General features: G+C 42.1%; 1 protein-coding gene across 1 annotated transcript in view; it reads right to left on the bottom strand.

Moving 5' to 3' along the window:
- Positions 1 to 15,921, bottom strand: part of LOC125454556 (coiled-coil domain-containing protein 85A-like) — a 629,033-nt gene that overhangs the window by 291,604 nt on the left and 321,508 nt on the right. The gene's annotated exons all lie outside the window — the stretch shown is intronic.

Here is a 15,921-nt window from a genome sequence, read left to right on the forward strand (position 1 = left end):
GGGAAGTGCTAAATGAATATTTTTCAACAATATTCACTCCAGAAAACAACAATGTTGTCGAGGAGAATACTGAGATACAGGCTACTAGACTAGGTGGGATTGAGGCTCACAAGGAAGAGGTATTAGAAATCCTACAGAGTGTGAAAATAGATAAGTCCCCTGGGCCGGATGGGATTTATCCTAGGATCCTCTGGGAAGCTAGGGAGGAGATTGCCGAGCCTTTGGCATTGATCTTTAACTCGTCATTGTCTACAGGAATAGTGCCAGAAGACTGGAGGATATCAAATGTGGCTCCCCTGTTCAAGAAGGGGAGTAGAGACAACCCTGGTAATTATAGATCAGTGAGCCTTACTTCAGTTGTTGGTAAAGTGTCAGATAAGGTTATAAGAGTTAGGATTTATAATCATCTAGAAAAGAATAATTTGATTAGGGATAGTCAGCACGGTTTTGTGAAGGGAAGGTTGTGCCTCACAAACCTTATTGAGTTCCTTGAGAAGGTGACCAAACAGGTAGATGAGAGTAAACCGGTTGATGTGGTGTATATGGATTTCAGCAAGGCTTTCGATAAGGTTCCCCACAGTACGCTATTGTACAAAATGCAGAGGAATGGGATTGTGGGAGATATAGCAGTTTGGATCAGAAATTGGCTTGCTGAAAGAAGACAGATGGGAAATGTTCATCCTGGAGTCCAGTTACTAGTGGTGTACCGCAAGGGTTGGTGTTGCGTCCACTGCTGTTTGTCATTTTTATAAATGACCTGGATGAGGGTGTAGAAGGATGGGCTAGTAAATTTGCAGACGGCGCTAAGTTTGGTGGAATTGTGGATAGTGACGAAGGATGTTGTAGGTTACAGAGAGACATAGATAAGCTGCAGAGCTGGGCTGAGAGGTGGCAAATGGAGTTTATTGCAGACAAGTGTGGAGATTGGAGAGGTGCTAAATGAATATTTCTCATCTGTTTTCACTGAGGGACAGGAGAATATTGTAGAGGAGGTGAATGAGTTACGGGCTTCTAGAATTGAAAGGGTTCAGGTCAGTAAGGAGGAAGTGTTATCAATTTGACAATGTGTGAAGGTAGATAAAACCCCTGGGCCCGATGGGATTTTTCCGAGGATTGTCTGGTAAGCTAGGGAGGTGGTGGTGGAGCCTTTGGCCTTGATCTTTGAGTCCTCATTGCCTACAGGTTTAGTACATAGATAAGCTGCAGAGCTGGGCTGAGAGGTGGCAAATGGAGTTTAATGCAGACAAGTGTGAGGTGATGCACTTTGGTAGGAGTAACCAGAAGGCAAAGTACAGGGCTAATGGTAAGATTCTTAGCAGTATAGATGAGCAGAGAGATCTCGGTGTCCATGTACACTGATCCTTGAAAGTTGCCACCCAGGTTGACAGGGCTGTTAAGAAGGCATACAGTGTTTTAGCTTTTATTAATAGAGGGATCAAGTTCCAGAACCAAGAGGTTATGCTGCAGCTGTACAAAACTCTGGTGCGGCTGCACTTGGAGTATTGCGTACAGTTCTGGTCACCGCATTATAAGAAGGATGTGGAAGCTCTGGAAAGGGTGATTTACTAGGATGTTGCCTGGTATGGAGGGAAGGTCTTACGAGGAAAGGCTGAGGGACTTGAGGCTGTTTTCGTTAGAAAGAAGAAAGTTGAGAGCTGACTTAATTGAGACATATAAGATAATCAGAGGGTTAGATAGGGTGGATAGGGAGAGCCTTTTTCCTAGGATGGTGACGGCAAGCACGAGGGGGTATAGCTTTAAATTGAGGGGTGAAAGATATAGGACAGATGTCAGAGGTAGTTTCTTTACTCAGAGAGTAGTAAGGGTATGGAACGCTTTGCCTGCAACAGTAGTAGATTCGCCAACTTTAAGTACATTTAAGTCGTCATTGGACAAGCATATGGACGTACATGGAATAGTGTAGGTTAGATGGGCTTCAGATTGGTATGGCAGGTCGGCACAACATCGAAGGCCGAAGGGCCTGTACTGTGCTGTAATGTTCTATGTTCTATGTTCTATGTTCTAAGCCAACAGTCTGTTTATGTTGGTGCTTCCTCTGGAAATAGGAATTATAAGGGAGAAGAATGGTAAAACTGAACAGGAACATTTTATTAATAACACTCACATGACCACAGCCAGTTCTAGACTAAACTCAAGCTATGCGCCTGCAGGTCACCTGACCAGCTCTCTTAAAGGGGCATTGCCCCCAGCTGCAGATATAAACCTGCTCCAAACTCTAGTTATGACCTCCACATGTATCCTATTGGCTTGGAAATCCAAGAACAAAATTTCATCCACTGTTTCCTGGCGCATAACAAAATTCTGCAGCAGACAGGCAGTTAGCGGCTTGATTTAATGGACAGTATCTTACTGTGGAACTGTCAGCCAATGAGCTCAGCAGGAGGACGAGGCATAAAGACCAGTTTGAGGACTGCACCTGACCCAAAGTTCTTGAAAGGGAAAAATGACAGTAAAACTTGGATATGACGCACAGTGGTCTGACTCAACTTGTATTCCTGAAAACAGATTAGAAGCAGCATGGAGGCCACCAGGATATCAAAGAAATGTGTTTCGAATTGCCAGCACAAATCAGACGAATGCTGGAGATGTATGTGGTTGTTGGTGACAGCATGAGACTTGGTTCTGCAGGAGTAATTTTTTGACATCAGAGTGGATTTCCATGGGCACCATCATGCCCAGAGGTGTCCTTATATGCCAGCCTGCACTTAGGCTACCAACCTTCACTGCTTTGGTGGAGAGATTGCTCAGTGCATACAACACACCAACCAAGACAGTAAGAGACCCCCAGATGTCTTTAGGTGCCCACTTAAAATCTTCAAGTGGCCTTGGAGTGGGAAGGCCAACTTCGGCTTTTCCTGCCAGTGACAAAGTTTCACTGCACTGGACAATTCCAAGTGAGGCATCAAGGTCTTGTAGAGGGCATGATAGGATTTTTTTATTCTATACTGAGTTATCCTAGAAATGCAAACTAAAACACCATTTATTTAGCAGTAATCTTGCAGCAGTGATCCTGTTCTGTAAAATCTAAGTTATTTTCCTGCTCAATAGGCTTTAGTTAGGAAGTCTATATAACACAGATGTGTTTGGGACTAACCCTATCCTTGTCATCACACTATATTAATCCATACTGAATATCATCTACCAGGGAGAGGCCCGTTCCCCTGTTAGATCTAACTGCAGTGTTGGTTTCTTCATCCAAGTTCAATTGTAAATCTTTGTGTCAGCCACAAGTATTTCCAAATCCTCATACTTTTTAACATAATCCAACACAAGGGTGTCATTTTAAAAGCCTGACATAAGAACATTACTTATGAATGGCTATTTTATTTGTCCTGCATTGTCTTCTGGGCATGCGTACAAACCAATTTGTAAGCCAACGCAAGAACAGAGCCCATGCTCACAACTCGGATCTGCCTATGATGTTCAACTGGTTAATTAAGATTAAAATGTGAGAAGCAATATAGACATTGAAGACCTAATGGACTTAAACAACTTTTTGATGTAAATTCCAAATTCAACTCAAATAAATCATATGAATCATATGACCAGCCTCACAAGTTCATTCATGAATGTCCTAATTGACTTTATCTTCACTGAAGTGTAACGTTAGTTAAGTAAATAAATGTAAGAGACCCCGGTGGATAGTATCATGTTGTTAGTACAGTTAGTTAAGATTTACAGCTTGACTGTGACCCAGCCACCTTGTAAAAACCTGGCAGGTAGTTTAAGTTGCCATTGCAGACTGTAACAGTTAATTCCAATGCTTTCCCATAAATTGCAACATTGCACTGTCCATACCCTTGCATCAACAGATGTGAGATCAAATCCTAGCTATTCCAGAAGTAAACTATGACACATCTCAACAGGTTGATTAAAATATCTGCAGTATTAACCCATTCTTTATAACCGGTGTAATCACCAGAAGAAGCTGTGTGCCCACCTTATGTACACAGATTAGGCTGTCTTGGTATCAAGTACATGCACTTAGATTGGATAAATACAAACGAAAGGGATAAATCAGCTTACCGTTTTTATTATTTTGCACTGAAATCATGTACCAATTCTTATAAATGTACAATTGGAATATCCACCAGTGTGTGAACAACTGACCTGACCAGGTATTCTGTCAGCACAAAATACCAAAGAATTAGGGAAAGCCACACTTCAGGTGGACAATGCCAAGTAACCTGTTCTAAATGGACAATATTGCGGTACTCTGCTCACATCTGACGTTGATGCACAGGCACTTGAGCATCTGCGACCAGGTAAAGCCATTGGAAGCAGGAGCCAGACTGTGTTGTTAGGACACTGCGCTGCTTGATCCTTTATCCCCTTCATTGTCAGGTCACATTAATTGAAGATAATGTGCATATGGTTCAGAGGTGCCAGAACATGGATTAAAAACTGGGACAAGCCTATTGCTACGGTAAGGCAGAAACTGGACAGGGCAGAGCACACAACTCCCTCTAAAAAGCTGATTATCAGATGTAAGATTCTCTCAGTGTTGCTTTACATGATACATGCCTGTCCCATTCACTGAGCCAGTACCACATTGTTCACCTAGATAATCTACTTCATCCGGAGATCAATAATAGATTATGTCTACAGGGACACCATGTATCAATATCTAGATGGAGTTGGGGCAGCGGAAGGGGAGGAGAATGAGTGTAGGACATACCCAACATCTCCTTCATCCTGATGGCCACATTTGTGTTTAGCTGCATCAGGCTGTATATAGATCCCTGGTACACGAAAACCAAGTGAAACAATGTGCTGAGGTTCTACCTGTCCCTGATGTTTTCCATCAGACAGTGGTCGGCACAAAGCTTCCAGGAGACCATAAGTGGAAAGGACAAGTTTGATCCTGTTGGATAGTTCCCTGAGCAGAATGTTAAAGTCATTTGGCAGAGCGCCTCATCATTAGAACTTCCTAGCTAACATCAAGTTGTAGCTAAGCCGTTTGTGAGAGCCCATCAGATCTTTCAGCATGCCCAGAGTTAGCGTACCACTACACACTGCCCTTGAGATGGCTGTGATGATGAAGAGACTGTCCCAAGTCTCCTTCTGGAAAGTGCCTTTGCAAAGAAGGTGAGAGTCCTGGCTTTTGTTGAGATTTGTTCCATGCAAATCCACAATGCAGGACTCCATGCTCTACGGGCTGTTCCCTATGACACACATTGAGATAAACATCAAATGTGCATTGAAAGACCAACATTTTGGTGAATGACACTCTTTAATTTGCCCCAAACCAGTGCAAAGAGTTGTCCTCAACCGAGTGTTGTAGACTGGCACAATCCAAGGTCCAGGATCACATGATGAGGTACACATTAAAACTTGGGATAGCCATTACTGTAGTGCAGCGGGGAAAGGCTGCTATCCGAGCTTTTCCCATTATGATAGACAATGGGCTAACAGATACTAACTTATCCTAACATCCCTTGCCTTGTATTGAGATTTGAATAGTTGCTTGATGTATTCAGTAATCGTTCTAATTTTGCATTTGGTTTGAGACACCTAAGAATGCAAATGCTCAAATAAGAAATGAGATTTCGTTGTACTTTATGTACATCTGATTTGAGTTGATTTGTATTGATATATATTTTATGAATAAAGCATAATTTACAAATCTATTTTGAAATTATTGTTACATGTGGGTGAATTTTCTATGTTATGAGCAATCAGTAACCATGGTGAAATTGTACTTGTTTGGAACAATTCACTGTCTAATTTTAGTTATTTTGTCAAACAAAATCTCTGGCATGAACAAATGTAACTGGACAGTGTTTTAAAAACACTTTTAAAGCTTCTGAAAATGGGGTTATTACTGAAAAAAACAATGTTGTCACAATGTCAATTAATTGTCTGTAAGAAACCCAATTTTGAATGACCGAACATTCCTTCTTAAAATAATAGATGCATGTTCTAATCACATGATGGGATCGTAATTACTTTTTAAAAGCCTTAAACAGTGCTCATTAATGTCGTTTCACGGAAAAGAACCTCCTTCAGACAAGTAATTAGTGTGGTGAATAGAAATCTGCAATGCTGATTAATTTGAAGTGGGATTGTGCTCAGCTCTGTGGACAATGTCAGCTTCTGAAGCAATGTTTGCAAACCAGCCACAAAAAAGGTTGCAGAAACTGGATTTGAACTGAACTTAGTTTGCACTCAAAATTCAAGGCATTTTGAGCTGGATGGATTGTCCTGAAAAAAACCAGTGCACTTGCAATGGAAACCGTCTCATGATATTTATGTGTGTATTGCTGCTCTTGATGCTGATGTCACACCACCACATTTTGTTTTCATATCGTTGGATTGACAGGAACTTCAGGTAGTTTCCAACATTAACCTTTTCAAAACCATTACTTTATACAACAAAGTGGGCAGTTGTGTGGGGGGTAAAAGTAAAAAGAAATGGAAAAAGTATAACCAGGGAATTAATAAGAAAAAAAGTAAAAAGAAAATATGACCAGATGATTAGAATCGCCTCAGTTGAGGACTGTCTCGAAGCTGCTGGCTACAGCCAGTGTACTGTGCACCAGTAAATAAAGGAGGACTTGGTGATGGGACCCAACCTCTGTGCAATTATTTCTTGGGGCGATCTAGAAGAAAAATACAACAAAGAGGTGAGTCGGGGTCATGGTGAGCCATGTGATGTGAGTAAGTCAGGAGGGGTTTAGAGAGGGACTGACCAACATCGGGAGTGTGAAGGGAGATGATGAACAGTGGCAAGCATTGGGCAGTGAAGGGAATAAGATTATTGTTTTCAGAAGTTGAGGGAGTTTGGGGAACTGTGTGAGCCTCGAGTATAATCAGGAAATGAGAGGAGAGACTGATCATTGCCATAAGTGAGTGCATGTATTGTAAAGCATAAGGGAAGTAGGTGAGTACTTCAGAGGATGAGGAAGGGGGTGCATATTGTCAGAGGATGAGCATTTTCAGGGGTGGGGTAGGGAGGTGAACTTGGCTGCTGAGGGTGACAAATCTATTTTAAAAAACAGCACAAGTCAATTAACTGAACAGACAGCAATGTAAAAGAGGTACTTGACTCAAATTATAGTTGCCACTTGACCTCCTGATCCTACTCATTGTCACATTCCTTCTTGTTCCAAAACCAAAAAGTGCAGAAGCACCAGGTATGTGGGTAGTTTACATCACAGACAGCAGCAATGTGTACCACTGCTCCACCACTGACCAGACCAAAACCTTCATAAACTTACTCAAATCTGAAGACATTCCCTTTGGACCAGTGGTGGTAGCATCCTGCCACCCATTATCCCCCACTCCCATCAAACAGCCAGGCAGCATCTCCTACTGAGTTACAGCTTTGACAGGGCCTGGTTAGCAGAGGATTTGAACTTCCTCCTGGAACACATCTACCTGGTTTCACCCAAGATCTCAACAGCTCTCGTCCAGTACCCAGAACATGCACTGCCTCCGCCCCCTAGAACCTAAAATTCCCCTCCCCAGGACCTGACACTTCATTATCATTCCCCCCAGAGACCCACAAATACCTCCCCAATACCCACAGAACCAAATAACAACCCCTCCTGCACTGTCAACACACCATAGAGCCTTCTTCCACTGCACAAACCTGGCACAACTCTTCGCCTCCCCTGTCGATCACTGGCACCTGACAACCACTCCCTCTGCCCCATGAGCTTGACATCCGCCATTCTTTCCCATATCCAGACCCACTCTCTGCCACAGAACAGACCCCTCACACGCTCTAACATACCCGAAAGATTCAGTCACCTACCTGGTGCGATTCTCACCTTGTGCCCTCACACCCCACCTGACACACTGGTACCCTGACACTCTAACCACATAGCGCACTACCACCCTGCTTACCTTGTACCCTGGCAGCCCACTCACATGCCAGCTCACGTTTTCTGCTGGTCACCCTATCCACTTGGTAACCCAGCACTCTACCAACCTGGCATTTTGTACCCTTCCCACCTGGCACCAGCATTCCTCCTAAGCTAAGCAACTGAGTGCACTTGCATCCGCTGTGATGTTCTCCATATGGCCATTGGCTTCTGCACACTGATCGTGAAATTGACTTCCGGTTCAGGAAATGAGCAGCCAATAGGAAAATCAGAAAGGACACTGCATACTACCCTAACCGCTGCACTTAACTTCTATTGCCAAGTTCCATAGGACCATTGGGCAGGTCTGTCAGAAGAAAGAGCGGGCAAGAGAGAGGGAGAGAGAGACAAATGGTGTGCTTTCCCTTTCCCAGAAGCTGCCAAAGTGACTGCCTGTGATGATGTACATTAAGTTGCAGAAAAAGGCAACTACTGCCATGGTAAAGGAGCTGTAGTTTGCCTTGCCCTGACTACCCTGCACTATGATGACACAGTTAGATTGAAGATATGTGCTTCATTTCTGCAGGATTCGTGATTGGAAGCTCCCAGCAGAACTTTGCTGCTCCTGCTTATTGTACAAAAAAGTAGGAGCAGAGTGGCAAACTGACTATGACTGAATCTCAACTGTTTGAGATTAACGCAATAGGTAAAGTGTTCATGAATGCTTCAATCTGACAGTTTAAAAAGAATAGAAAATCTGGTACAGATAGTAACTCAGCTCGCTTGCAATAATTGTTGCTTTCTGGTCACATATCTGTCATTAGCTACGAGATTATTCCTTGATTGTTTCATCATTTGAGATGGATGTAAAATGCAAACAGAAACATTATTGTAATATGCAGCAAAACGATATCATAAATGGTAACAGTGCTACAACTGAAGGCTTTAGTATTTTGATTCATCCTGCTTCAAAGGACGACAACTTACACAATTTTTGAAAATATAGTTGATGAGCTGTAATCACAATTGCCTATCCAAAAGGTGAAAGGACATAACTGAAGTATTTCTGATATTGGCATGAATCACATATGAAAATGTCATTGTCTGGAATAGCAGCAGTATTCTGAGAGTATTGCCACAATTCCTCTCCAAGATTTAATGCTAATTAGTGATTGTCATTTTCTCACACACTGTTGGATTTACTAAAAAAAAGACTGAGATCAAAATGAACAGATATAAAATCATAACAGGCATTAAAGGCTGAAAGCTTCCTTTCTTTCAGTCTGAATTTGATTCAAGCGCAGATGTGAGAATTCAAAGAGCAATGTGCTAACCCAAGTGTGACTAAAAGTGGGACTTTAAAAATGATTGCTTTTTAATTCATTCTTGGAACCTGGGCGACACAGGTTGGTACAGTATTTATTGTCTGTCCCTAATTGCCCTTAAGAAGGTGATAGTGAGCTGCCTTCTTGAACTGCAGTAGTCCATGTGCAGTAGGTAGGTTTACAATGCCATGAGGGAAAGAATTCCAGGATTCTGATTCAGTGACATTGAAGGAATGGTGATATATTTTCAAGTCAATCTGGTGCATGGCTTGGAGGAGAACTTGTGGGTGATGGTCTTCTCCTTCAGCTGGAAATATTTATGGATTGGGAAGGTGCTGGACAAGGATCCTTGGAGAAGTTCTGCAGTGCATCTTCCAGGTGATACACACTGCTGCTACTGAGCACCAATGGCGGAAAAAGTATCCGTAACAATGAGACATTTACAATCTTGTAAAGAAACAACACCACATTTCACATGGAGCCTCCAACAGCAGATGGTGATCTTAAGGGACAGCACTGAGCAGGGCAGCTAAAGCACTTGTGTCAGGGCCCTCAGCAGCAGGTTCCGCTGAGCTAGTCAGCTCCCAATCTCATTACAACCTTGGTTCAAAAATAGACAAAGGAGCAAAGCTCCAGAGGTGAGCTAAGTGTGACTGCACTTGACATCAAGGCAGCATTCGACTAAGTATGGCATCAAGGAACCCTAGCAAAACTGCAGTTAATGGGAATCCTGGGGAATAATGAAGTGGTACCGAGCACAAAGAAAGATGGATGTGAGTGTTGACGCTCAATAGACTTAACTTCATAATTCACGGCATGCAGGATAATGTCCCAGATCCAAACATCTTCAACTACTTCACCAATGACATTTCTTTCATCATAAGTTCAGAAGTGGGATTTTTACCGATGTTTGCACAATGTTCAGAATCATTTGCAATTCCTTTGATACTGAAGCAGACCGTGTCCATATGCAGTGTCCTTTCCTAGTAGCCCTTCTCATTACCCCATAGACTTTGCAGCACCCCAGTCCCCACACAACTCATCCATTTAAACCTGCCCCTGTCCACTTAACCCACCCAAACCCTGGCATATGAGGTGACCGTTTACTATGTGGTCGTTCACTGCTTTCTCCTTGAAGCCAGGGTACGCTTGACAATGGATGAACCACCTTCCTTATGTGCATTCAATTTTCTACACAGCCACTGCAACCTGACCCTGGTCTCTCTTTTCACCCTTGTGACACTCGCTAAAAAGGAGTCCATGTTGGGTTCTGCTGGTTAAGTTCCTTCATGGCTTAAGGAACTGTTCCTTTGCACACCTGCCAGTGGTGTAATTTCTGAGTGTTTTGTTACTTCCCTACCCCTGTGAGTACTTCTGTTTCTGTGTTACCATAAGTCCATAACTAATAAGAACAGGAGTAGGCCATTTAGCTGCTCAAACTTGCTATGTTGTTCAGCAGGATCATGGTTGACCTGACACTCCTCACATCTACTTTTTTTACCTTTCCCGTAACCCTTGATTTCCCTACCACTCAAAAATCTGTCTTTGCCTTAAATATATACAAGCAGTCTATCCCACGGCTCTCTGTATCAAAGAGCTCCCAAGACTCACAACTCTCTGAGAAATGAAATTCCTCCTCATCTGACTCATAAATTTACATCTTTTTATTCTCACACTATTCCCTCTGGTCCTAGGTTCTCCCATGAGAGAAAACATCCTCTCAGCATTTAACCTGCCAAGTGCATTAAGCATCCTAATGTTTCAGTAAGATAATCTCTCATTCTTCTAACCACCAGTGAGCACAGTCACAACCTGTTTAGCCTTTGCTCATAATACGAGATACCTCCAAACCGAGGATCATCCTCCTGAAACTTCTGTGATCTGTCTCCTATGGAAAAGTATCTTTCTTTAAATAAGGGAACATTAATGCTCACAGTACTCCAGATGTGGTCTCATCAGCATGTTGTACAGTTCTAGTAAGACTTCTCTACTCTTATAGTTTAACCCCCATGAAATAAGGATCAACATTCCTTCAGCCTTCCTGGTTGCATATAACACCTAGGTGCTACCTTTCTGTGTTTCATGAACAAGTGTGTAGCAGCTTTCTACAGTTTTTTGTCATTGGTGAAGTAGTTGAAGATGTTTGAACCTAGGACACTATGCTGCATGCTATGAATTATGAAGTTAAGCCTACTGAGCTTCAACATTCACATCCATCTTCCATTTAAATAATATTGTGTTATTTTTTCCTCCCTTCCAAATGAGTAACTTCACAATTTCTCACTTTCTCACTCGTTAGCCTTGTCAACATTTTTTGCCCACTAACTTAACCTTTCAATGTCTCTCTGTAAACTGTATCCCTCTCACAACCTGCCTTTCCATCTATTATTGGGTTGTCTGCAAATTTGGCTACTTTCACTTCCTTCCTCCAAATCATTAATATATATTGTAAACAGTTGTGGTCCCAGCACTAATCCCTGTGGAATCTCACTAGTCACGGGTTACCAACTCAAAAAACAACATCTTATTCCTACTTGCTGTTCCTTGCCCATTAGCTAATTTTCTATCCATGCCAATATATTACCTGCAACACCATGGGCTCTTATCCTATGACTTAACCTTTTGTGAGGTACCTTGTTGAATATTTCTAGAAGCCTAAATGCAACACATCTACTGGTTCCCCTCTATCCACTCTGGTTGACACTTCTTTTAAAAAGACCTTATACATTAGACAGACACAACTTCCCCTTCATGAAGCCTGCTGACTTTGCTTGATTAGATTTTGACTATTTATTGATTTGGCCCAAATGCTAACTGTGTACTCTCCCTTCGGCCTTCTCCCACGCTTTTTTCAGCTGCTGCAAGTAGGAACTTTCAATCAATGCACCGAAAGCACCAATGGCAAAAGAATTACTTCGACTGAACTTGAACATAGAAAACAGCGTGAAGATACTTCCTGCACTCTTGTACTGAAGCAATGTCAAAACATCCAACTCCGGTGGAATCCACTCAAACAACAGTTTGCTGCTTTGATGAAAACACTGCTATTATGTTCTGCTAAGAAGAAACTTGGCAGACAGCCAACTAAATACTGGTACAGGATAACAATAGCATTATTGCTTCCCTTATCGGGCTATCAGTCATTAAAACATAATGATTATTTCATGGAAATAGCTTGACTAATACAATGCAATGAACAATTTGCTTCATTGCTACAATTATAAAAGGACTGAATACATTTAAATAGCATTACAAACGTGCGTGAAAGATCATAGGCTGGGTATGCTGGAAGTAGTGGAAGTTTGTGGACACATCCATACAAATATTGAACAAAGTGTAATGCAAGCAGGGAGTTAATAATGCCAAAATGAACAGAGTTTACAAAATCAACATGTGATAAGACTGTTAATGCATGCTTGTTGATTCTCAACACGAATGAGAGGGAGGGAAGTAGAGACTTGCAACATTTGATTATTGTGCGTCATCAGTTCTTGGATATGAGCGTTACTAGCAGTTACTTTCCACCTCTAGTTACCCAGAGAAAGCAGGTGACCTTCTTGAAATGTTGTATGACTTTATTACTCATGGCACTTTTTTAAATGTGCAGCTAAGAATCAAGTACATTGGTGTGTGGTGTTGGCAAGGCTAACTAACACCTTCTCTAAAGGAAATTAACAGATCAGTTCAGTTCTTGGGACAGTCAGACAGCTCACTTTTATTGATACCAACATTCATTTCTAGATTTTAACATTGAATTCAAATTCTCAAACTACCCCCACATTATTTCTTTTTAGTAGTATGACTGTTGTACCACTACAACCTGGGTTTTGAATAAAGGATAGCATGTCATTTTGGTCAGCAGGAGCATAAACAGAAAATGTCTGAAGTGTGAGTGTGTGTCAGTGCAAAGGTGCCCAGTTTATGATTTAATTTGATTTGATTTATTATTGTCACGTGTAGCGAGGTACAGTGAAAAGTGAAGTCTCACATGTTTTACAGGCAGGTTGTACTATACAGGTGCATCAAAGTGATAGAACAGGAAACAATGTTACAGCTGCATAGAAGGTGCAGAGAGGTCAATATTAGCATTTAAAAGGGCCATTCAGAAGTAAAAGCGGGAAGAACGCTAAAACTAATAAATGCAATCTCATACAGGGAAAAATTTTAATGATCTGACACACAGACATTTCTTGTATTTACAAACGTCGTTTACATTGTCCTGCATTGTGTTCTGACTTGGCATACAAATTGATTTGCAAACTGTCTCTGAAACAGACCTGTTTGCATCCCAAGGACTGCCTGTAGTAAGAAAGGGTCCCAGATTCTCAGCTGTCTCCTTGGATGTATTACTTGCTGAAGTGATGGCTCAAAGCAAAAGATCACTGGGGATTGATGATAAAGTCTATGCGATTGGATCATTCAATACCCTCTGGAGTGTGTTTGCTGAATCGGTTTTGTAAACTTCACCAGCTCAGCAATTCCCACAAAATTCCTGCAGAAGTTCATTGCCCAGACAAGGCTGGCAAAAATAAATCAAGAAAGGCACCATTTACAAAGCAGCTCCTATATGGCCCGAGAGGTTTCACATTGTCTTTTACTGATCAACGTTTTTATGTGCCATCTGCTGGACATCAGCCAATCTTTTTGATTGCAAAAAGAGAAACCTCTGGAGATGAACACAGCAGGCCAAGCAGCATCTCAGGAGCACAAAAGCTGACGTTTCGGGCCTAGGCCCGAAACGTCAGCTTTTGTGCTCCTGAGATGCTGCTTGGCCTGCTGTGTTCATCCAGCCTCACATTTTATTATCTTGGAATCTCCAGCATCTGCAGTTCCCATTATCTCTATCCCCAACCTCTGGAGATATTGACACTCGTGTTGCAAACTTAATGCTTTCCACAGACATATTTCATAATCTTGAAGAAATTTATTGAGGGAATATGGAATGCCTGCTCTCATAAAAGGGAAAACAGCATGCATTCACCTCCTTTCAAAATTTTAATATATTTTCTCTCTCCCTGCAAAGTACAAAGTAGCACACAACAATGATGGACAACCATAATGTGGGAGAATTCCAAGACAAAACTATTGCATCTGTATTAAAAGAAATAATTTCAGAAATTAAGCAGAAGAAAAAGAAGTTGGTAAATTTGGAGATGACTAGTGAAAGTTGGTAAAGTTTACACATCATGCTCAAAGACAGTGCTCTTTGAAAAGTTTATTTCTTCAAGATCAAATGGATTTGAAAATAACATCTGTTTTGACATCAGAGGAAAACAGAAAATAACTGGATAACCCAATGACCATCTGCCATTGGAAACTTTGCAACATCTACAAACTCCTTATAAATTTCATTACATCAACCTACATGGTCAAGTCCAGCCAAGATATTTTGACACCATCAAATCCAGAATAGTGAATAAATTCCTATTTTCATTCCTGATGTTTATGTAAACAGTCTGAATGCTTTGAGAGAAATAATGGGAACTGCAGATGCTGGAGAATCCAAGATAATAAAATGTGAGGCTGGATGAACACAGCAGGCCAAGCAGCATCTCAGGAGCACAAAAGCTGACGTTTCGGGCCTAGACCCTTCATCAGAGAGAGGGATGGGGAGAGGGTTCGGGAATAAATAGGGAAAGAGGGGGAGGCGGACTGAAGATGGGGAGAAAAGAAGATAGGTGGAGGGGAGAGTATAGGTGGGGAGATAGGGAGAGGATAGGTCAGACCAGGGAAGACGGACAGGTCAAGGAGGTGGGATGAGATTAGTAGGTAGGAGATGGAGGTGCGGCTTGACGTGGGAGGAAGGGATGGGTGAGAGGAAGAACAGGTTGGGGAGGCAGAGACAGGCTGGGCTGGTTTTGGGATGCAATGGGGGGATGGGATGAACTGGGCTGGTGGTTGGGTTTTAATCAACTTGATATTTATTTGGCCGTGTGTAAATCTGTGAAAAAATAACTTATTGTAATCAGACTGAGTGAGAAGTATTACATTAGTATTTTAAAAATCCTATCCAGTGTGCCATGACAAACCCAAACACTAGCATGCAACCAAATATAGTAAGTTACAGGTATGGGGAGGTTGGGATAGGTGTTGTTGATATGTAGAATTTGAAGGTTAAAGTCAATTAGGGAAAACAAAAAATACATTCAGTTCTAACTCCTCTGCAAAGAACATTCAGTTCTTCGAGAGACAGCCGCTTTTTATATTGTACTCCTTTTTGGGATAAGGAATGTTGGCAATGTCACAAGTATTTTTAGTTTCTCTATCTCTGTGATGTACTCCAACTTTTGACATAGATAGGGCCTGAACTTTTGAGAACTGTTGAGGGAAATATGGTGTTATTCTATTCTGTGATAATGGGAACTGCAGATGCTGGAGAATCCAAGATAACAAAGTGTGGAGCTGGATGAACACAGCAGGCCAAGCAGCATCTCAGGAGCACAAAAGCTGACGTTTCGGGCCTAGACCCTTCATCAGAGAGGGGGATGGGGTGAGGGTTCTGGAATAAATAGGGAGAGAGGGGGAGGCGGACCGAAGATGGAGAGAAAACAAGATAGGTCGAGAGGAGAGTATAGGTGGGGAGGTAGGGAGGGGATAGGTCAGTCCAGTCCAGGTCAAGGAGGTGGGATGAGGTTAGTAGGTAGGAAATGGAGGTGCGGCTTGAGGTGGGAGGAAGGGATGGGTGAGAGGAAGAACAGGTTAGGGAGGCAGAGACAGTCTGGGCTGGTTTTGGGATGCAGTGGGGGGAGGGGAAGAGCTGGGCTGGT

Source organism: Stegostoma tigrinum, chromosome 9 (assembly GCF_030684315.1).
Source record: "Stegostoma tigrinum isolate sSteTig4 chromosome 9, sSteTig4.hap1, whole genome shotgun sequence".
Taxonomy (NCBI): domain Eukaryota; kingdom Metazoa; phylum Chordata; class Chondrichthyes; order Orectolobiformes; family Stegostomatidae; genus Stegostoma; species Stegostoma tigrinum.